Source organism: Falco punctatus (assembly GCF_963210335.1).
Source record: "Falco punctatus genome assembly, chromosome: 7".
In the NCBI taxonomy this organism is placed as follows: Eukaryota; Metazoa; Chordata; class Aves; order Falconiformes; family Falconidae; genus Falco; species Falco punctatus.
Genome location: NC_137587.1, coordinates 65,196,771 through 65,219,426, shown reverse-complemented (window position 1 = coordinate 65,219,426; position 22,656 = coordinate 65,196,771). Strand labels below are relative to the sequence as shown.

The 22,656-nt window shown below is 40.0% G+C and overlaps 1 long non-coding RNA gene across 1 annotated transcript; it reads right to left on the bottom strand.

Moving 5' to 3' along the window:
• Positions 1 to 4,825: 4,825 nt before the first annotated feature.
• LOC308067807 lies at positions 4,826 to 20,264 on the bottom strand. The gene is made up of 2 exons (XR_013929745.1): positions 20,200 to 20,264; positions 4,826 to 9,023 (listed from the first exon to the last, which is right to left on the bottom strand). It is a non-coding gene; the product is annotated as an uncharacterized lncRNA (long non-coding RNA).
• Between the last annotated feature and the right edge of the window lie 2,392 nt (positions 20,265 to 22,656).

The window sequence follows — 22,656 nt, the reverse complement described above, 5'->3', positions numbered from 1 at the left end:
CATGGAAAAGATTACCTAATCCTACCTGTGATTTCAAGATAAGGTAAATCTACTCCACATAAAGATTACAGTTGTGAGACCTGTCAGTTCCTAAGCCTAACAGTTTTCCAGGCACTCAGACATTGCATGAAAAGTCAAGGACAAAAAAAAAAAAAAAAAAAGAAAAAAAGAAAAAACCTCATGTGTCAATGAAAAGAAAACACATTTGCCTACTAAAAACTATTTTGGGACAAAGGAGAAGGACTAGCATAACAAACTGTACAAGACTCAATTTTCTGGAATATATTTATTGATCTTTAGCTGGCAAAGCAGTACATTGCTCTGCCCTGGACATCTTGTCACTTATGCCCAACAGTTATTAAGCCCTGTTTAGACTTCTAGTCATCCACTGTTCTCTTCCTCCCTCCATGTTCTCTGGGTTTTACTGCATTTTCTTGATTTGCACTCTTAAATTACCATTCAATACAGTGCCCATTCAGCCACTGAAACTTTTAAAATACATATATGTAGGTGACAGTTATCTAGGGAGAAGTCCATTTCCTTATTCTGGTCCTTTATGCTAGATTTGATGCCACCCAATTCCCTAAATATGGGTATTTGCCATGGCAACAACTGCAGCACAGTTTTGCAGAACTCACCCCTTAAGTGGCTTAATAGATATGGTATTTATTCCCTTTCTGAAGATTTAGCTTCAGTGACACATTAATACAAACATAAATGGAGCAAATATTTGTGTGCTTCTTGGGAATAACAAAGGCACGTTTATCTGATACACACAGAAAAGACATTTTTGAACCTCATTAATACATGAGTAGAAGTCAATGGAGGAAAATGGATCTTGTTAACTGGCTTCTTGGATACCAATAAGCATCTCATTTGCCTTAAACATATCAACCTAGCAACACTATTTATTCAATATAGAATAATCAGTGACATTAGAGAGCACAGGCATTGCACACAGAGGAATGATTAATCTATTATTCATTCCACAATAAAGACTCTAAGGGATTTACCATATGAAAAGTGATATTCACAAAAGGTGGCGTGTTTTTTTTTTCTCCTGACCTGTATGGGAATTCCTGTCCTGTGGGATGAATTCCATTGAATAACATTGAGAGTTTTGGTTGTGTGTAGTTGTGTGGGTTTTTTTGAAGTACCCTTCCTTCCTGCAAGGCAAGAGATACTTCAGAGGACTAAGGCACCGAGTACGTGGCATGAAGACACATGCACATACATCTCTACAGACGGTAGCACTTCTATGTCTTCTGAAGAGTGATGGAATAGTGTTGATGTGAGAATCAGAAGCACCTTCTTGCTAGCTGGTGCCTATCTTGCCAAGAGGATTAGTGTTGACATAAGGATATATGCACATACAGACACATATATAGGAACACTTGAGAAAAGCAACTGGAAACCTCACAAGAAAGAGGTCTCCATCACTGTCAGAGGCCTGTTCCCCTTATCCAGAGGATAACCGCGATTCTTGTATTGTGCCCCAGAACCAAAAACCTCTGAGAATGTTTTCCCTGCACACTTCAGCATAAGCTAACATCAGTCCAATAGCTTTTGAACCAGAGCACAGGCAGCTACCTCCAAGAAGGCCAGTAAACAACTAGACAGTGCACCTGCTTGGGATAGTTTAGATGCAGCCATTATTTTTTTTCATCAACTGTTTAATAATTATTAAGAATCATTCTGCTTACTCTGCAGTAACAGCAATGGCCTGAGTTACAACCCATAAATAGTCTAGCCCTATAAGCCCTATAGTTAAACAGATGCACAGCTGTGTGTTTAATTGGTGTCAAGATGGCACCTGATAAGCAGTTATTTCAATATAGATTTAAATAACAGGACAGGTGACTTGCAAGAACTCGTGTGCATTTGCGTGGACAGCTTAGTACTCTGCGATTTCAAAGACCAAATCTAATTTCTTTCTTTCATCAAGTTTCTTCGAGAAGCTGAGGGGCCATTACAATCAAGGAGAACTTTTGTCTAAGTAAGCACTAAGTAAAAATTATAGAAGTGGGATTTAGATTATGAAACTTTCTAAAAGGCAAGTTGTTATTTGATTTTGAAATGTAATTGAAAATAAGAATAATGAAGATAACGCCAATTACTCTGGAATGGCCTTCTGCTCCTTGCAGGGTATGCGGTGATTAACTAGCCTTTTATAACACTTCATTTTTTCTTTCCCCCCAGTGATGGAAAATTTACCCAGGAATCCTTGGGCAAGAATAATTTGTTTTGGCAAAGATATTTGTAATAGAGTAAAGGGAGGGTGCTAGCCTCTCCCTCAGTTAACGCACCCACTCAGCTGATCAGCTTTTCTGTGGGCTGCAAGGAGAGGCCAAGAGAGAAACTTGTGGAGGAGGATTCTCCATGCCAGTTTTGAACAGGTTAGCACAGCAGACAATGCAGAGGGCTGTTCTGCAACTTTTACCATTTTGGCTAGCATGAATTAACCTTAGGGCCTACATCACAAGTATACTAGTCTCAGCACACCTGTAAACACCACTGAACTGAGTGTTTATGAAAAGCAAGCTGCACTTCTATGAACCTCTGGTGAATACTCCCACTTTGTTGGACTCTGAATAGGCAGACCTTGTTGGTACATTTATTCTCCTTTCACTATTAATTTTGGAGAATAATACAGTCCTACTGAGATCCATGAGTTACCTGTTGCCTTAAAATTTACTAGCAATATACTAGATTAAAAGCAATGGTAGTTTCTCTCATCAGGAGCTCTATAGCATCTCACCACTTATCACCCATATGCATCCTGATTGAACTCCAGAGACCTTTGAGAAAACACTTACTTTTTGATGACTGAAATAAGGGTGCTGTTTTATGCCACAGTTTAGTTTTAATTATGCAAAACTCTGAGATATGCAAGGCATAAAGAAAGGAAGAACAAGGCTTTTAATTGAATTCACGATCCATTTCAATTGAATTGCTAAAACCCTAAAACAGAAGGGCAGTTTTGCATTCTGCTAACATAATCCACCTCCATCCACGTTACTCTCCATGAGTCACACATACCCTTAGTGCATGAGATGCAAGAAAACAACACATAGCAAGTAGCTGGATTAGCCTCTCCTTTTAGGCCTTATATTTGACCATGAAAATAGTGAATATCCAGATAGGATTATTCCAGTTATTATCTACAATTCCTTGTTAATTATCCAAAAGAAAATGTCTTCATTAGGAAATTCCAGGTTTTGTGCCAATTAGCTGCATTTGTTCCTCTGCTGCTGTCAATAACTGCATTTACTTTAGACCTTTCTAGCACGGCATTTCAGAAGCTGTTTGCTGCTTCTCAGCCCACAGCAGAGTAATTCAATCTGTTAGGCTATTGTTCCTATAGGAGACAGCATTTTTGTGTTACTGTCCTCTGAATTAGCTTGTAACAGAGTAAATAAAATGACAGGGGCAATTAAGAGGCAGAAGCACGTACCCTATGATCAGAAATTCAGGTTCTCAAAGCTTTAAGCTACAGACCCTACAGAACAAGGCAGAGAGCCAGTGCTGGAGCCAGTCCCCACACAGGAGCGTTTCCCTGATGAATGGCTGATGGCAACAGCACTTCAGCACTGAGACGTGCCCTCCCCTGTCTGAGCTCTCACAGTCTCCAGCAGGACAGCCCACCAGCAGCCTTCACCCTGCCACCCAGGTCTGACCCTATTCCCCTGCATGCAAACATCGCTCCTCTCCCTTACCACGGTTTCTTCCCATCCTACCTGCTTGGTCCTCTATTCCTCTGCTCCCCAGGGCCTTGTGGCTTCCTGCCCACCTCCCTCCCTGCAGTGACTGTATCCCTGGGTGCTCTACACACACCTGCAGTCATAGCTGAGACACATGGCATGGTGAATGTCTTCTCCTTTGCTGGAGTCAACCACCATGGCTCAAAATGGCGCCTGCAGCCTCCAGAAGGGGGCTGAGTGCAGCAGGGCAGGAAATAGACCCTTGCACTGGTCATGGGGTGGCAACGGAGCCCTCTGATTGGCTGAGCCCTCAGGGCCAGCAGCTGCCGGCCATGCCCCGCCCACCATGGTGGTGTTACCTCAGGGTGTGGAGGGCGGGAGAGGCAAACACCTTGAATCACGCAGAGCTGTGGAAACGAGCTTTTGAAATGTTCACCTGGCTGCTGCACAAGCAGCAAATTTTCTATGCAGCCCTACAAACCCGGCGGGCTCTCCCCTATACTACGTCAGTAGCCAAGGGTGGCAGGATGAAAGTTCCTCAGAGAAGCTGGTGCTGCTGTGGCAGCCACTGGTGTCAATAGGGAGAGCCTGGAAGTCGTGGGGGGGTCTCCGTGGGCGAGATGGGGCCTATATCTCATTGTTCCCACACAGTAACAATCAATAGAGATGTAATTACTACTGTTGCTATTTGGCATAGCTAAAAAGGGTACTGCAGCTTTGTGCCGGTTCTTCCATTGAGGATGCAGCTCTGCAAAACTACTCCTTTTATCTTTCTTTACATATTTATTACAACTCTTTAGACTGATCCATGCAAACTAAATGAAAGCAACCAATAGAAAGAGGCCGGCTTGTGCCAGCAATCCCTAGACTGTCAAGCGATCACTGAAGATTGGACAGGTCCTGATGAAATAAATGTTGGCTGCTGACTCTTCCAATTTTGCAACACTCCTCTGTGTCACTGGAGCAGCCTTGTCCAAGATTGAGATATTTGCAAACTGTCATCTTTCATAAATATCTGCCTTGAGTGACACTTTGCCCCCCTCCATTTCCCTTTGAAATGTACCTAGCTGGCATGGAGCCTGCGGGATTTCATTGCTTGTGATAGGTGATTAGCAAAGAGATGATTTCCTCCTCCCTCCCCCTCCTCCCCTCTGCCAAAGGGCTGAGTGACAGGTCCAAAAGGCGAAAGGCAGACTGGGGAAGCAAATCTGCCAGAGGCAGAAGTGATGACACTCCGAAAACACTTCATTCATCTTGCCAAATTACAGGCTGGGCTGGGGACTGATGGGGACTGGAGGAGGGGGGATAATCTTTTGCATTTGCCTTGCATGTTCTCTGCTCAAAAACGTTGCAAAGCAGCTCCTGAAGCTTGAAAGATGCACCCCAAACCCCTTCAATTTCTGCTCTGTAATGCTAACAGGCGAGCTGCTACCTGGCTCATGTTAGTAGCTTTCTGACGAAGCGTATTAACTGTCTTAGTCACGGATGTCAGATCCCTTAAGCTCTCACAGGCTTCCTGCCTAGACGTCAATAATTTGGGCTGAAAGGGAATTTCAAAAAAACAAAATGAAGTACTAAGTATTTAGCCCTCCCAGACAGTGGAGCTGGTGTGAACTGTACAGTGTGTCTTCCCCTAATTTATTTGGTAGGGCACCGTTCAGAGGGCAAACCAGGTATTTGTGGTTGAGAAGTTACATGTGTCTGTTTTGGGAAGGCTCCAGCCCTTGGGAAACTAATTTGGGAAATAACACAGGTGCGAGCCAGTGATTATGCTGGTTTTCCATGAGCTGTGATGTCTTCTGAACAGCAGCAAAAATTAATTGTGTGCTTGGACAAAGTTCTGCAGAAAACTTTTTTTTTTTTCAGGAAGAATACTGATCTGGCAATGCAAAATCCATTGGACTATTTCTTTCTTTCCTGCCCCTCCCCTCTCCCCCAAACACTATCTAGAGAATGGCATGGTTGGAGGTTTTTAATTTAAGGTTTTTTTTTTTTCAGTTTCTTGGTTTGAAATGGATGCCTGTCTTAAATATAATTACATTTTTAAAATTTATGTTTAACAGTTTAACACTGAAATGCTTCAGACTTGCCAATTAACTACTTCAACCCAAAGTATTTTGCCTGAATTGTCAACATGCCCCAAGTCTACTCTACTTACATTTTTAGACTTGATAATTCTTTTTAATAGTGAGATTACCAACAAAGGAAATAATCTGTTTTCCTCCTACCTTTGCCCACGGCCAATGTAAGCATTGATACATCATTGAATCTTAAATTCACTCTTACAAGTGAAGAGCAAGTCAGTTATTTCAGCTGGTGCAACTGAAAGTCTCTCTTTTCTGTCATTTTGAAGTACTTCAAGAGACATAGAAGCCACTCCTAAAGAATGAGAGAAAATGATTTTATTTTTAATAATGGATGGGGTTTTAGTTTCATTTCAAAGGAGCAGACCAGATCCTGGTCTCTCCTATCCTAGTCTAAAGTCCAATGTGCACCCAAATACAAGAATACAGGCTTAATGCTAATGTAAAAACCTATTTCAGTTTTGTTATATCAGGACCTAAATCTGAAATAAATGCTGATGTCACTTTTCATTTTTACTTGCGTAAATGAAGTCTTGGTTAGCCTTCTGTAGCATCACCCCCTGACAGTATCTCTCACATATATTGAAAATGGAGACTAGGGCACAATAAAGTGAATTCCTAACAACAAAAATAGACTCCTCGTACAGGACAGAGTCAAATCTCTACTGTAGGCATAAGAAGTATAATCTAAAATGACCTTAGTTAATTATCACAGAATCAGAAAAGTCAGACATGGAAAAGATGCATGCACTCTCCGTCCTGGAACTGTTTGTTACAAGCATGTTTATCAGGTGTTAATTTGCTAACGTGGTATTTTGTAGCCATGCAGATTTTAAACAATATTTCTACTCTGCTAAGTTCTATTTAGAAGTAGTAATTTTGAAGAACTTGAAGATATTCTAACAGTTGAATTCAAACATAATATGGTTCCTTTTCCCTTGAACACTAAAGATGTGCAAAATTTGGATTCAAAATCTACATGTTCCCAAATGCTGGGTGCCCTATATCCAAACCAACAAGTCCCTGATATTGTCATCGGGCAAAGAAATTTCAAGAAAACAAAATTATTAGATTTTTCCATTATTATATGAGCTTTTGCTTCTAAATTGAAAGTGCTGGAAAATGACCATCATTTGGTGTTGGAACCAGGGAGAACCATCAAACATGAAAATAAAACACAGGACGGATCAAAGTCAGGCAAACCTTTCTGGCAGATTTCAGTACTAAAAACTGTGCAAAAAAAATATCTGATGCCATTTATTTTGAAAAGTTATGTTCTATCATCACTCAGCAATTTACAACTTCAAACAGCTAATTGAATATCACATACAGTGTGAGGTAGGCTAGTATAACAACATATTATCCCTCCCCCCGACTTCAGACTGAGAAGCGTGGTAAGAGAAATTAAAATTAGCTTCTCAAGGACAAACACTGAATTTGTGATAGAACAGAGATTAAAACTTGCACGTTCTTTGTTTCCCTTCAACAGTGTTAACTACCTTGCTATTTTATGTGTGTTTGCATACATCCAGATGTGTAGTCACACACACACTCAACAGAAAAAAAAACAGAGGGAGGGAGCATATGGATAGTCAAGCCTGAATGTCAGCACATGGACAAATAACACAGTTCAGCATCTAAGAAGGAGTTCATGCGAAGCTGAGGCATCTCCCTCCGTAATCACAATTAAAAGTAAAAATCCTTCTCAGCTGTCCTTGTAGCTTAATCATTTCCCCCTGAAAAATCAGAATTAAAAAAAGAGCAAAAGCATTCCTCATCCACAGTCATTTAGTGTGCTGGGGGCTTTCTCTTGGGGGTAGCAGCTGTGATATACAACTCTGAAAACAGATCAGGTGGCTGGTGCCTGCCAGCAGAAAAGCAGTTAAGGCTGTTGCTCTCACCTTGGAGATGTCTCCCTGGAGCCACGGATGAGGCTCCCAATCTGTAGAGAGGAACAGGACTTGTGCATGTGTTCAAGATTTCCCAGTGGTCATCTCCAAGGGTCTCTTAGTCATATATCAACTCTAGGTGGCTCTGCATTAAACTGGCAGGGTACCTAAGCATTTTAGTGGATGTAGCTATCTAATTTCTGGAGATATAGGAGAAAGTTGGGAGAAAGTGATAAATGCTACATATGTGAGCATGAGACACAGTGTAACCCATCTGTCCACCTACAAACACATGCGCTGTACACATGACAAGTTAATTGTGCATTAATCAGGATATAATCTCATACTGCTAATGCAAGTCATGATGTAATTTTACCTTCACTACTTATACAACTATGGCCATTATTATCATGTAATAAATTGTATCACTTCAGACTGATGAATGTTACTAGTTAATGTATCTCCACCTAATTTGTGTATTTCACATGGTGATGTAGCGTTACTCTGATTTTTATTTATTTATTTATTTTACCTGGAGAAATGGCCATGTAGTTGTCTTTATGTCCTCATTGGACTTTTTCAGAACACTTGCAACAGAAGAACAAAAAGTTTCGGTGTTTGCTTTTATTAAAAAATAAAAAGGGGAAGATTTTACCAGAGACAGGGTTTTGCTTTTGTTAAGATATTAATTCCTTTCCAGTGAGCCCAGCTCTGAGCAGAAAAGGATCTACTTCAAGCAACAATAACCGAAAATGCTGACTTGGAATTTAACACACATTTGACCTTCCCTCATGTTTGATGCAAGAATAAAAAATTGTACATCCACACCACTCCCACAACAAGTACACAGGCCCACTTGTTAAGTCGCAAACAATATAGCTGCAGCTAAAAATGAAAATTTGTGTGTCAGAATTACATGGTCACATTTTTCCTAGCTTTTGAGGCTCCCCTATTTACATGTACAGCTTTGTGTTTGACCCTCATAAAGTTCTGGATGGTGTGTTTTTTTCTTTTTCTTAGAACACTTTTTTTGTGATAAATATGAAAATGCAAAGAGGGAACATAGATCTAGAATTAATTATTTTTCTAATGTTTTCCATTAAGCAGCAGCTACCGTTACCAAGCTGTCATCTTTGTTGCTAGGGAGATTTTGTGCGCATGCCAGAACGGGACTGGTTGGTTCAGTGATCCACCTTACAGCCTGGGAATGCCATCGCATTGGTGAACTCCTAGATGTTGGGCTGAACAAACTCCTTCCTCCAGCCTCAGTGGGAAACAGGTTGCAGGAGTGGCACTCCTTGCTAAGCACTGCTTTTCCACACCAGCATAGCCTTGTCGTCTTCTTCCTCCTGAAGTAAAAAAATTCAAATGTTTCATTTAGACATTTTTGAACCTTAAAGCATCCTGATTTTTCATTTCCAAAAGACACTTTAAATTTCACATACAGTTTTCCACTTTCTCCTCAATGGAAACAGATAACCAAAGCAAGATATGAAATAATGATGGCAGTGCCAAGCAATGTATTCTTATTTTGACTTAGCAAACCAAAACCAATAATCAACTTTCTGCACAATGCTAATCAGTGACTTCAGTGAAACTTCTGCCTCTAAACATTGCACAAGTGTTAAAAGATCTTTGCTGGCCTATAACAGAAGACAACACAGTCATTCAGTCATTTTGCACAAAAAAAAATATTGTTTACACTCCAAACACAGAAACAAGAGCCTAATTTTTTTCTAATATTAAAGTCAGCGGAGCACATATCACCTTTCAGTGTGCAACATTTTTCCAGTCTACAAGGTAAGACTCCAAGACAGGGAGAGATACCTTAGCACACTGTGATCAATGTACGGTTTCTGAGTGCATAATGAATGCAGTAAGAAAGGTAAAATGTTCACAATTCTTTAATATACTGGTAAGAAAACCTTGTCAGTTTACTAGTGAACGACAAATGGCAACAGGTCATATCAAGTTTCTCATGTGGCATAAAGATCATAAATGCAGTTCCCAGGGCAACCTCAGCTTTAATAAAATGAAGTCATCCGTGTGTTGCTTTGTATTAATATAGCAACGAGGTTTAAGCATATATAAGCCATGATTTTTCCTCAAGTGTTAAATCAAATTGAATCACAGGTTTTTATGAGTGATAAAATGATAATAGACCAGATCTGGTCAGCTAGGATAATAACTTGATTCAGTACTTTGGATGTAAGTGTTTAAGGTTTCCACAATAAAACTGTAATGTTATACCCTAAAGTGTGTTAATAGCATTAAGTGATGTAACAGCGAAAGCGAACTGACAGAATGGAATACCCATAGGGCCATCATAATAGAAATAATTTATAATGTAACAGCAATAAAATCTTTAATGTTATCTCAATCCAGTCCTGTCCCCATGTCCGGGGTTTCAGATTACACATTATTTTTTCTATGCATTTAAGTGTTAACTTAAAATAATTAAGAAAATGGTTTTCAAAGTGAAAGAGCCTCTCAAAGTTGCTGACCTGATAATGATATTATTAACTCTTTCTTTCCTACCAAATTCCCATGTGGCCGATAGCTGATATACAAGGAGGTAAATGTTTTCTGCTTCCAAGAAGAGATCATTTTTTTCCCTTTAAAAGCAATTTAAAGCATCAGGGAATATGTAGGACTACCATACTATATGAAAAAAATATCTCATTCTCACCATTCTCACACCCAAACACAAACACAAACTATGTTGTAAAAGAGTTTGAACAAACACCCAGTAAATGTCATCTCACTATAAACACATAAGGTTCATGCATGGGGCTATCTCCTAGGGGAAGGGGAAGACAATAGTGTGTCTTCCATCCTCATCATGGCAAATCAAAACAGAACATGGAGGGAAGACCCTGCTCAGTAGAAAAAGTCCTTACAGGCAAAGTGCTGGGATAAGTTCCCCAGAGGGCCCATGGGATCTTCTGTACTTGAGATCTTTAAAAACAAAAATGATCAAACATCTATAAGGTATGTGAATGTAATGTATTTTACCTGACCCCTTCACAGAGGGGTAGATCAGAGAAACTCATACATATGACATAAAATTACTCCCTCCATATCTTACAGCATAAGTATCTTCCCTGGAATCTCAATATGGAGTGATCTTTAGTATCTCTTAAGACATCTGTCTTCAGGAGGTAAAGAGATTTTTTGCTCTTTATTCTCTTCAAAATGTTTGAAAACTACTAACTGGACAGACGTACACAGATATTGCAAAACGCATGCAGAAACATACCTTTCAGAAGTAAACTGAAAACATTACTTAAACCAGAGAGTATTTGATTCAAGATAAGGTATAGTTTTATTTCTTCTTCCTGGCCAAACTGACACCGAAGAATATTGACTGTTTTAGGCAGACATGCTGAGGGCTTTCTATATTGTATGCCATGCCTCGGAGGAGCCAGAACAGAATAAATTCAGCATCTGAATTCTCTTGAAAAGCCATCCAACCCAGGACTAATAACCTGTTTCTTCAGAAAATACTCCAGCATCAGACATACAAGATAGTTATTGTGCAATTAAGAAAAATCCTCTGACTCTTAGGTTCTCTCTGGACCCACCAGGGAATGCAGGAAAAAATAACTGGAACTGAACAAAGCAGCAGCTTATCATCTTGAAATATGCCAGGTTAATCGTCCCTTTAAAAGCAAATGTATTAGGAAAACATTAGACCCTTAGCCCTCTGTGACATAATTACACAGGCTTCTGATTAAACAGAGGCACTCATTAAGTAAAACATTTTATTTTAGTTTCTTGTTGGTTGCTGGTATTATTGGGCTTCCTGCCCAATTCCAGCCAGGCTACCATATGAACAGTGAAAAGAGCCAACATTGTTAATACAATAACAACGACGACACTTGGCACTTCCATCATTCCCTTGATCTCAACATCTTAAAGCAATTTACAGATATTACTTGGTTGCACCATGTGACAAAATTGTTGAGCAGGTAAGATTGATCACCCTTATTTTACGGATGGATAAAACGGCAGAAAGGTATCCAGTTGGCTTTCCCTGGCTGCTAGAAAGTTAGTGGTCAGATCCAGAAGTCCTGAAGAGAAACCACTTGGAATTACTGTTTCAACAATGACTGGACTTTTTCCTCCCTCCTTAATTGCTGGTCTCCTTTATTGGTTCTCTGTAGCAGAAGAAAGCTCGTGCCACGAAAAATCAAGCAGGGATGCAAATCATACTGAAAAGGCAATTATTTGTAGTTTAAGAAAGGCCAGTTCAATTTCTTTCCTTATAGATTTGTGTTGTTTTATATAAAACAGTAAGGACCAAATTTTGGCCAGCTAAGACTTAAAGTTTGCACTGGGGGATAAAGGTGTAAGTAGCAGAGGGGGAACGATGTTTTATTTCCTAGTTCACCAAGTCTGGTTGTTCAAACACACATAGGGAGGCTTCTTTGCAGAGCTTCCAGCAGTGGGAATGTAAGAACATTTTTACATGGGGTCTAGGAATAAATTTATAAATTTGCAACCTGAGTTGCCAACAGCACTTGGTCTCAAAAGCCCTCCCACCCTCCTGATCCATCTTTGGAAAGATTTCTGTCAGCCAGTGTCTGTGAAGGGGCTTCTGGCAGACTAGAATCCATGTATGGAATTATGTATCCAAACTTACAAAATAAGGCTCCCAATCTACAGATGTATATACCTATCTTCAGCCTGAGGAAGAGTGAAACAGCTTTTGTCTTGCATCTAAAAACACCTCATATGTTGAAAGCTGAGCACAGCTCACATTTGCTGCTCTTGGTATTGCTTCAGGAGAAAAATTTTGCTGAATATAGAGTTTCACTTCACACAGAGAGGGTTTCCTCCCTAAGCTTGATAAATGTTCCTCAGTGGTGTGCTGGATAGTAAGGAGACTCACTGGTCACCTGCCAGATTTCTGCATTAGCAAAACAATTATTTTTGTCTTTAGCCTAAAAGAGAGAAGTTTGATATCTAAGAGCCTGAAGTGTTAAACTCATCTTAAGCACGCAGGTTTGGAAACAAAATCTCATGCAGTGCACATAAGTATCATCTGTATCCAGATTCCATCAATGTGGATTGTAATTGGCGCTGCTGTAAATTATCTGCTACTGATACACCAACACCCACTGATTTGTAAGCTCAAGTGCCCCTTCCTGGCTACAAAAATAAAAACATAACACCTACGTGTAAACCTAATGGAGTCAGTATTAGAACAAGCCTTTAGGTCTAGGTGCATGTATTACAAGAGCAAGAGAGGTGGAAACCTGCTTGTCACTTGTTCAGCTGGATATGAATGACTGGCTTCAAAAGAAACTCAGGAGTGAAAGATTAAAGGGAAGATGACCATGAACTCTCCTTTCCCGAAGGAAGTTCAAAGCTTCCTGATTTAGGTTCTTATCGCACTATAAAGAGAGGAGCAAGGAAGATAAAAATTTAAAAATAAATGATCTTTAAGAAATTATCCTCATCTGAGTGTCCTCCAATATGTCTGGTCCTCTAAGTGTTAAGTGAATTGTAACTAGATCCTAGGGAGACAGTTGCAACCTGGTTATCAGTGGCAGTAAATGGAAGATAATAGCCCCACTAGAGAGTTATGAAATGGCTTGTCTTTGAGCTGCCAAAGTGTTTAGGCTCTCTTTTATTATATTCACAGCAGTAATCCGATATGTCCTGACTTCTGTCATCTGTATGTAATGCTTATCAACTCTCTGCCAGTGATTCACCCCCTTGTCAGGGACAATTATTCCTCAAAGTGCTGAGGTTACGACTGAAGCAATATTATGACTGGAAAGAAAATATGAAAGGTGCAGGTGCAGCACATCACAGCAAGCAATCTTGAAGCTGACGTCAAAGTGAAGGAGAACATTGTTGATAAAAAAATAAGGCATAACGGGAGTGTTGCACTGTTGCTCCCATGGCAATCCTGGGCATTGCTAAGGTCATACATACATATGACTATGGTAATGGAAGATTTTCCCATTATTTTATTGGAGCTGCATTGTCATACTTCCCTGGTTAGGTATCTGTCTGCATTTTTGTTGTAAGTCCCCATTTAAAACTATACAGGCAGAGTGTGTCCTGTCCCTCTAAATTTGCAGACAGGAGCTCAGTCTGGCAAATTAATTTTCCTCCAGAGGATCATGAAATGAAAAGCGTAATCCAAAGGACAGAGGGTCCAATTCGCAGTTGTCAAGTTGCCTGAAATTACAGTAACACCTGTGGTAAAGTTCTGATCCAAGCGTGTTCAGACCAACCTGTTTCATCACTCTTAGATGCCTCAGGCAAAACTGAAATAAGTTTTGACACTCCTTATACTGCTTATGGATTCATTAATTTGTGGAAGTGGAATAGATAATCTTGGGCTTGTGGCTGAAGAGCAGAAGGGAACCTGCAAACCAGGGCAGGGCCTCAGGGTACCAGAAGCTCAAGATCACTGGGAGAGCATGGAAGTCTCTAGTATTTCTTTGTCTCCTCTGGTAGCAAGAGGAAACGGTGGCTTGGGAAGCTTTGTCAATGGCAATGAGAAAAAGCAGCTGGTCAGTAAACATAATGGTGGAGACAGGGAGGTCGGAGAGGGGTGCCAGATGGTCCCAGGGCAGTCCAGCTGACCAACAGCAGCACCTATGCCCTGCATGCATATGTGGCATCAATCCACTATGGGTTGTTAGGTGTCGGTCAGCACATAATTCACTCGACTAAAGGGTTCAGCCTGCAGAGTAGCAGAAGTGGAGGAAAATGCCTCTCTGTGGTATTTTTATAGTTCTTGGGCTCTAAAAGTGCAGACTCTGTACTTCATTTTGCGAACAAGTGGTTGAGCAATGTCATTTCCCAGCTTAGATGGCCACATGGGTCCAATTGCAAGTCCAGGGTGGGCCAAATGCAAAGGCAAAACAAGCGAGGTAGGGGTACAGAAGAAGGGAAAGGGCAGTCAGGGTTGAAAAAAAATGGGTTACGAATCAGCCAGCTAATCAGAAAGTAGAGTCACTTAAAAGTATGCTTCTCTGGCTGCAGAGATGAATGCAAGCCACGTCTTTCTGTAATGTTTGGTGCTGTTACAGGGCTGGCTTTCCTGTCCATGGTGGACATGCACCAACAGGGACCCTACATGGGTCTCTAGGGTCATGAGCAGCAGGGTCAGCTGTGCTTCCATCAGGAGAGAAACAGAGCCTCCTAAAGCAATGAGGAGCGAGAATGAATCACTGCGCCTTGTCTAATATATTGCAGTAATGTAATATAACAGCAATAACCCCCAGAGTACCATCTGGTGAACTTGTGACTAAACACAGCTTGTTTTGCTCAAGGCACACAAGCAACGGACAGGGATATATTTTATTCCTTTGCTTCACCCTGCCCAAGCACAAGTGGTAACAAAACTATTTCTGGGAACTTTAGACCATCTACAAATCAGAGCTGCAAGCAGTTATTTCTCCCCTACGAAGCACATAGGTAACTTGCTCTGCAGGAGGGTGCTCGGCAGTGTAAACTCCTGAATCTCAGTTATGGCCACCAAAGTAGACAGAGATCTGATCTCAGCTACTCACCACACATTTCTGACACTGCAAAATTCCCTGTTAATCCTGTGCATAGGTGGATGTTTCAGGTGATTTTTCCCAGGGATGCAGGAGGCCTGACTCTCCCATGAAGAATACTGGTGACTGATTGCTCTGACCTTGGTCAGAGTTAATCCTGCAGGAATGAAAATGTTCAGATTTCAGTATTCAGTGTAAGAAAAGAGAAAGGAGGCGGGGTAACCCCCTACTAACATAAAGACATGACCAGTGGCTCTGCCATCAGTTACAGCATTGCTTGCATTTGGCATTATATTATGAAAATATCTATTCAGAGTGGAAAATAAGATCAAAGACAACATTTCTGTGGTGATGACTTTAGCTCCACTTCACTCTGCTCCCTCTCCTCCTCCTGTCCTTCGTGTTTCAAGGCTCTTGCTCTATTCATCCATTCTATACCACCCCAGGTTTATAACATCACATCATCAGCAGCACTAATAACCCGTGATTCTTTTCCCCTATTGTGTTTGTCAGAGTCAGTAATCTGGGCACTACAGTAGCGCAGCACTGAAAACCTACAGTGTGTTCCTATAGCAACCAACTAATCCGCAGGTGGAAGGTGATTGGGCACCTTTTGCACCGGAACAATAATTTGAAAGATCTTTTTCAGTGTGCTGTTCTGCGGCATGAGTTCATTGTATTGCAACCCACCACGAATCATTATAAGCTGTCATGAAAATGCAGCCACGGCTGCACAAATCATAGCAAAGAGAGACACGTCTTCCAGCAACAAGCCCTTGAAATATTTCACGGCAGGTTAAGAGGCCAAATTGCGTATAGCGAGATGTATTGTATAGGATAAAACAAAGGGCTTGTATAATAAGCCAATGCTGACAGTCTCCGAGCTAGGGAATCCCAGTGAAGTGTAAGAGTGTGCATGAATATGAGTTTTCCTGAGCTGTGGAAGGAAAACAGGCATAATAAAAGAAAGTGCTGGGCAGAGCTCCCACATACAACTCTTCCAAAACCAATTACTCCCACCTGGCTATTCCCATTTCTCCTAAACCATCTCCTGTTACAGAAGGGAATTTAATATTCTGTAATCGAAAACTCTAATTTAAGGCATTTGCTTGCTATCCTCGAAGTCTGAAATCCTGGCCTGGACTTTCACAAGGTGATTAGAGATTGTAGAAGTCTCAAATTTCTAGATACTCAAATGAAGAAACCTTCAAGAAATACGCAGCACCTTTCTTCTGAAAGTCAGGCTTCTTTATCTTTCTAACAGTAACTAGTCTGAACTTGAGGTAGGAAGTGATCTTTCAAAGTGAACCAGCTTAATCCATGGAGTAAGTGCAGCATAGACAATGACACAACAAACACCTTAATTATCAATCTCAAGCAATTATCCCTGTCATTTGCATTCTATGTGTAATTTCTACTCATTTTTCTTTGAAAAAACTGGACTGGAAATACTAGATATAGCTAGAAACCTCTTTAAAGTGAAGTTGTACAACCACAAGTGGAAAGCAAGTGAAGACAGTGTAAATGATGCAATGGGCACTGTCACAGGAAGTCAAAAAAAAGGAAATCTGTAAAAATCTTCAATGAAAAGAGAGAAATGACACAAGTGCTTCTTTACATTGGTTTAATTACATTGTAGAAAGAATGTCTCTATTAAGTGCCTGGGCTTCATAAAAATGTCACAAAATCTTATTGCATGAATAAGGTCTTTCAACATTTGTTGGGGTGATGGAGGAGAACCCTTAAAAAAAGAAGGCAGATAGAAGTTTAATTACTGAGTTATAACTTCTAAGACTGCAGCTTAAAAACTTCCCTTTGATTGCAGGCCAAAGATTCCAACCTGGGACACTTCCATCTTAAACAAATTTCCTAACTATGACACAATGAAGTTAGTGTCTCATTTACAGCTGGAGAGCTTTATAAAGCAATCTCTCCACTCAAAGCTGAATCAACAAACAAACAAAACGAACAGACACCGCTTTTATAATCTTTTTTTTTTTTCTTTTACTCATTCCAAACTAAGATGAGTAAAATGGATGAGGCAGGTTCACATACTCATCCAAACTGACAGAAGAAAAGCTTGAATGGAATCTAGGATATCTCCTAAGGTTATTATTAGATTATTGAATATTCTACAGAAAATATCAGTTTCTTCCTCTTTCTTCCCCCTCTTGACTTTCACCTATGATAGAATTCAGGAAGTTTTCTCAAAGAAAGTTTCACTGAAACAGGCAAATGTATCTGAAAATTTCCAGCAAAACATTAAAAAATTCTTGACCATCTTTAATTGTGATATGTATTGATTGTTCCTCTCAAGTAATTCATGCCTTAAAATGATATGTTTTTGTTCCTTTCAGAGTGCTTGGATAGATAGCATTGTTTTTCTTTCCAAAGCACATCAAAGAGCCCACATTTTGGCAGGGTTTCTGTTTTCTTTAAAAAAGGAGAAAAAGAAAGAAAAACATCAGCAAAACAACGCTAAGAATAACTGAACTTTTCTGAAGGCTTCTTCACTTCTGGATTCACAGCCATGGTGCTCACTTCAGGGAGCTGCTGAAACAGAAAGCCTGGAGGTGGGGAGGTGGAGAGGAATGGAAGATCAGAGAATTGGCACAGGATAGAGAGCCTTTTGCCTCCTGATGTTCGGGCTGAATCTAGACAAAGTCAGTCAAAAGCCAGAGTCATCACGATTTTTAGATCATGGGCTGTGCAAGGTCAGACTGTAGCCTCTAACCCAGTGTACAAGTTTCCATGTATCTGCAGCTGGTACTTCATTGAACCACTCTGGTGACAGCTCTGATCTCCGGTTTGTAGTCTCTCAGTTTTATAAATGAGTACATTCTATAAAATGGCTAGATTTGGGTTAATCATAGCCTTTTCCTTTCAGGACAAGTAGGTACAGAATGTACATACCTTTTTCTTCTGGAAAAAAGTTGGTATCCTGAGTAGCTCCCTCTTCTGCAGTATGTTATTGCCCCTGGACCCATTTTTCTTTATTTCATTTCTCCTCCTTAGCTGGTAACTGTAATTTATTCATCACAGATCTGTACTTCTGTGGCAGGATCTGTAGTCTATACTATTTGTAAATTATGCACTATTGTCTGATGTTAAATATGAAGGAATGACATCAAAACAAGGCAAGAGAAATACCACCAGCTCTTACTCTGTGAGAAGCAACCTTTATCTTGATTTACTCTGTAACCAGGCTTGTTCATTGGTGTTTGAATCAGATTATTTTAAGGCTTAAAATTCTCCTAGAGAATGTGCTACAAGTGGTAGAGTTTCCACAGCTTCCCATGCAGAGATACTTTGCTCTGTATTGAGAGTAAGATACAAAAAAAAAAAAAAAAAAAGAGTAAGAAAAGAAATTATACTGGAGATAGCCTGAGGAAAATGCCAGGACTGACTGCTGTATCAAAGAAAGTATTGTGCCACACAGAGCTCAAATGTGCAATCCTTCCCTGCAATGGCCTGTGCTGGGCTAAAACTACTTTTTATGTTAATGTGACTTTTAATGGGACCGTTATCATCTAACAGCCCTTATACCAGCAAACAACACAAGGTCACAGCAATTGGCACTATGTGACATTTCTGCAAAAGGATGGGGAATACCTGGAGTACGGTATGGAGCAGCACCCCAGTGCAGTTCATGCTGTCCCCACACTTCAGGCTTTGGGGAAAGAGCAGAAAGGCACAATAATAGGCCAGCTGATATTAAATCCGCTGTACTTCTCAACTCGGACTGATAAACCAAAAGTGCACACTTAGCTAACTTGTAAATGACTGGGGTAAAGAATATGTACTCTGGATAAAGATGACAGGGTTCATTGCTAGAACAAATCAGACAATAAGTGAAGTTAGACTGTGCCCTATTGCTTGGTACAATTATGTGACCTTGTAACAAAGCATGGCCAAGATGGCAGTGATACTGCATATAAAACAGAGCCTGGTAGAAAGTTGCTATTCTTCAAACTCGCTTGCATCTAGACATCTTTCAAGTGATTTCAGAATTTAGGGTGAAAGTGGATCTTAGGCCTTTTTTAAAAAGCCATTTCAAATCCTCATTCATATCATAAATGCTTTTTTCTTCTTTTTTCTGCAGGCCACTGAAATCTCTGGGGCCATGACATTGTCTGGCACTGAATGCAGCCCCTTTTTATCATTATAAAGAAATAATGAAAGCATATGGTGGAAAGGCACTCATATTTCAGTGTATGGTGCCTTCCTCATTCTCCATAACTAGGCACTGAAGAATATATAGTATGATGAGGACATTAATTATTTCCAATACACTAACAGAAAATTCCTAACAATTCAAAGTCATCCCTGCTGCCTAGCATGAATGTGAGTTCAAAGTAAAAGAAACTAAACATATCCTCACTTTTGTGCATTAAACATCAGCAAGTGACCTGTATTTTATTACAGTACACAGCTGTTTTATCACATAAGTAAATAAATCACCATTGAACCAACTTTGGGAACGAAGATTTTGAATAATAACACAATTAAGTTTTCCCACAAAGTCCAAATAGCCCACTTGCTCATAGTTGCTACAAGCTGTGATTCCCACGTGAAAGATATCAACTTATTTCCTTTTCCTGTCAATCATCGGTACCAAGTGGGGCCATGGTATGTCAGGTCACGACCTTTCACTCTGGGCATGAGCCTGAAAGCCACTAGTGAATCAACTAGTTTAATTATTTAGGCTGTTTTTAATAAATATAAAAATGCAGCCTTAAATTTTTCACATGCTTGTTCAGTTTGGGCTTTCAAGTACCTCTCATCAATCCCACCAGTCTGAAAGTGTGCTCTTATTGATAGGAAATCAGTCAATTAATAACCAAATCCAGCTTTTGGAATAAGGTTTATTTTGTTGATTTTGAGCTTCCTGGCTGGGGTATCACTTGCTTGTTGGTTTAGAGGACAGGATTCTTATTAGCCTTTTTTACATAAGATTGGACTGTTTCTAATCATCACCAGTAATGGCTTATTTGCTTACCTCCCAAAAATGCCATGGTAGGATTCACAGTTTTCCATATTATTATATTTTCTACATCCTCTTCACCTACGGGGGGGGGGTGGGGGGGGTGGGGGGGGGTGGGGAAGCGCAAGAAGAAATCCAATATGGTAAAGTCCTTATAAAACAACTCTTTTAAAAATATTTTTGAGTAATGTTGACAACTTTGTTATTAGGTCCCATAGCAATGGACAGTTTTATTCCATTTCAGATCAAAGTGTGACGACAACCCTCCTTTGCTAAAAATCCCAACAAGTTTTTTTCAGCTTGTACCTCCCATAGTCTAAAAACCTAAGCCTAAACCAAGCTGCTGCCTCACCTAGCATTTAGTGCTACTGCATAAGGAGGCTGCACTAACTGTACAACCATGTAACTAGAAACCAAGTAGTAATGCTTTCCATGGATGGTGAACTAGTCATGTGCAATGCTTTATATTCTACAAGCATTTGCGCTTATTGCTCAACAAGCTTTCCAGCTCGTAGACACAGGACAGAATTAAACTTGAGAAACTAATTGGTGGTGACTTTTGAAAGAATAAGCCTCTAAACTTGGACTTTTTACTTTGGGATGTTCCTAAAATGTACAGAATTTTCCCAACATTTCTTAGATTCATTTTGTTCTTCTTTCCCCTAGTGCTCTAAGACTACTCAAAAAAGTGAGTGTGAAGGACTGTCTCTATTTATAGATGATAGACCTAACTCTTATCGTTCTTCCTCCTCTCCCCCCTGCCATGGTCCTGTGTCAAAGAGAGGGCTCGGGGAAGAGAGATGAACTTACTCTGACTTTTCCAATTCTCTTATAAGCAGCTGAGGAGGAGGGCTATTCGTTCTGGGGGAAATATCAGCATGTTGAAATTTGCTTTTCTTTCAAAAAAAGAGTAAGAATCTAAATGATAAAATGCACCACAAAAAAGAAATTGCCACAATGTAGATATCATCAAAGCTATCTTAATTGAAATGTTTTTTGTTTGGGACAGTTGAAAATATTTAATCTTGATACTGTTTGAATTCTTCATTTTGACTTAATCACTTCAAGGTGTGCAAAATAGTATGTTAGTATTTGCAATATAATCAAACCAAAGTCAAAAGAACATTCCATCTTTATTGAAGAAAAGTGTCCCTGCCAGATAATTCTGCTTCTCCGCAATTTCAGCAAAATTTCTGTAGTCCTGAGAATTCTTTCAAATTCATCTAAGTCTACATTTGCTGATGAAAAGCTATCTTCTAAGAAGTTTTCAATCCGCTTTACTCAAGATGCATCAGGAGGAGCATATGTTTATAACGTGTGAGAAACCCTTTGAATCTCCTGGTGGATGAGAGATCAAAATCAAAGTATTGATCCAAGGATCTACCCACTTTGAAATCAGATATGGAAAAATGCTAAGGAGCAGCAGTGATTCTTAGGGGTTTCAAGTGCATTTAGAGTACATGGTATCGCCTGGAACATGCTTCAGTTTGCACTTACCTTATTTAGCTTTTCAAAGGCTGACCTTTCATGCACTAAGTTCAGCGACATAGCAGTCAACCTATTAATGTCCAAGGAAGCTGTGGACCAAATCAGACAGTTTAAATAACTCAACTGTGAACACAGAACCCCATTATCATTTCTGTAAGGCTAATCTGAACAGCTGATTCATCTTGAGCAGTTTACTATGGACGATAGGTCTTCAATGCATCCATTTTAAGTTTTAAATCAGATGAGGGTGAAGAACTTTGCACTCAGACACTATGTTGGGAGGTGCCATATAAAAGGACAGACAGGCAGAGAGGCTTATATTAAAGGGCCTCATTTCCCATCATATTTTACTAGCTCTGTTCTGACATGATTACTGATTTTATTGAAATAAAAGCATGTAATGAAGTAGAGAGTTAGGGAACTGTATAGCCTTTCTTCCCCTGCAACACACAGCTCCCTGTTAAACATATCTTGGCTTTGCATGTATCTGTTGGTTTTAATCAGAGAAGGCTGCATTTACCATACAGATCTCTGTTAGCAGTACGCAGACAACATGACTCAAGACAGTACCTAGCCTGTCTTTTAGAAAAGGATGGGAATTTCTTGTTCCCTACTTACTTTTATCTTCCTTCTCTGGTAGGGGTTCACACCGTTCATTACATGAGCATAAAGGCTGTTGAGCAGAAAAAAGCTTCCACGTCTTCAGCACTGTCAGATAGATCATGCCTTTTGCATACTACCAAAATGTTAACTGGACACAGGAAACCCGTGTCAGTTCTGCAATCATGTTGGAAGATGCCAGAAACAATTGCATCTCACAGTTCTTTGACTCTCTTTCAATACGTATGTGGAAGGAAAAGGCCATTATAAAATAAGAATGATCTAATTACATTACTCTTTTTCCCTTCGACTATTATTTTGTCTAGTAGGATGTTGCTTTTTAGACTTTAGCTGCATATTCAGCAATTCCATAAACAGGATTTT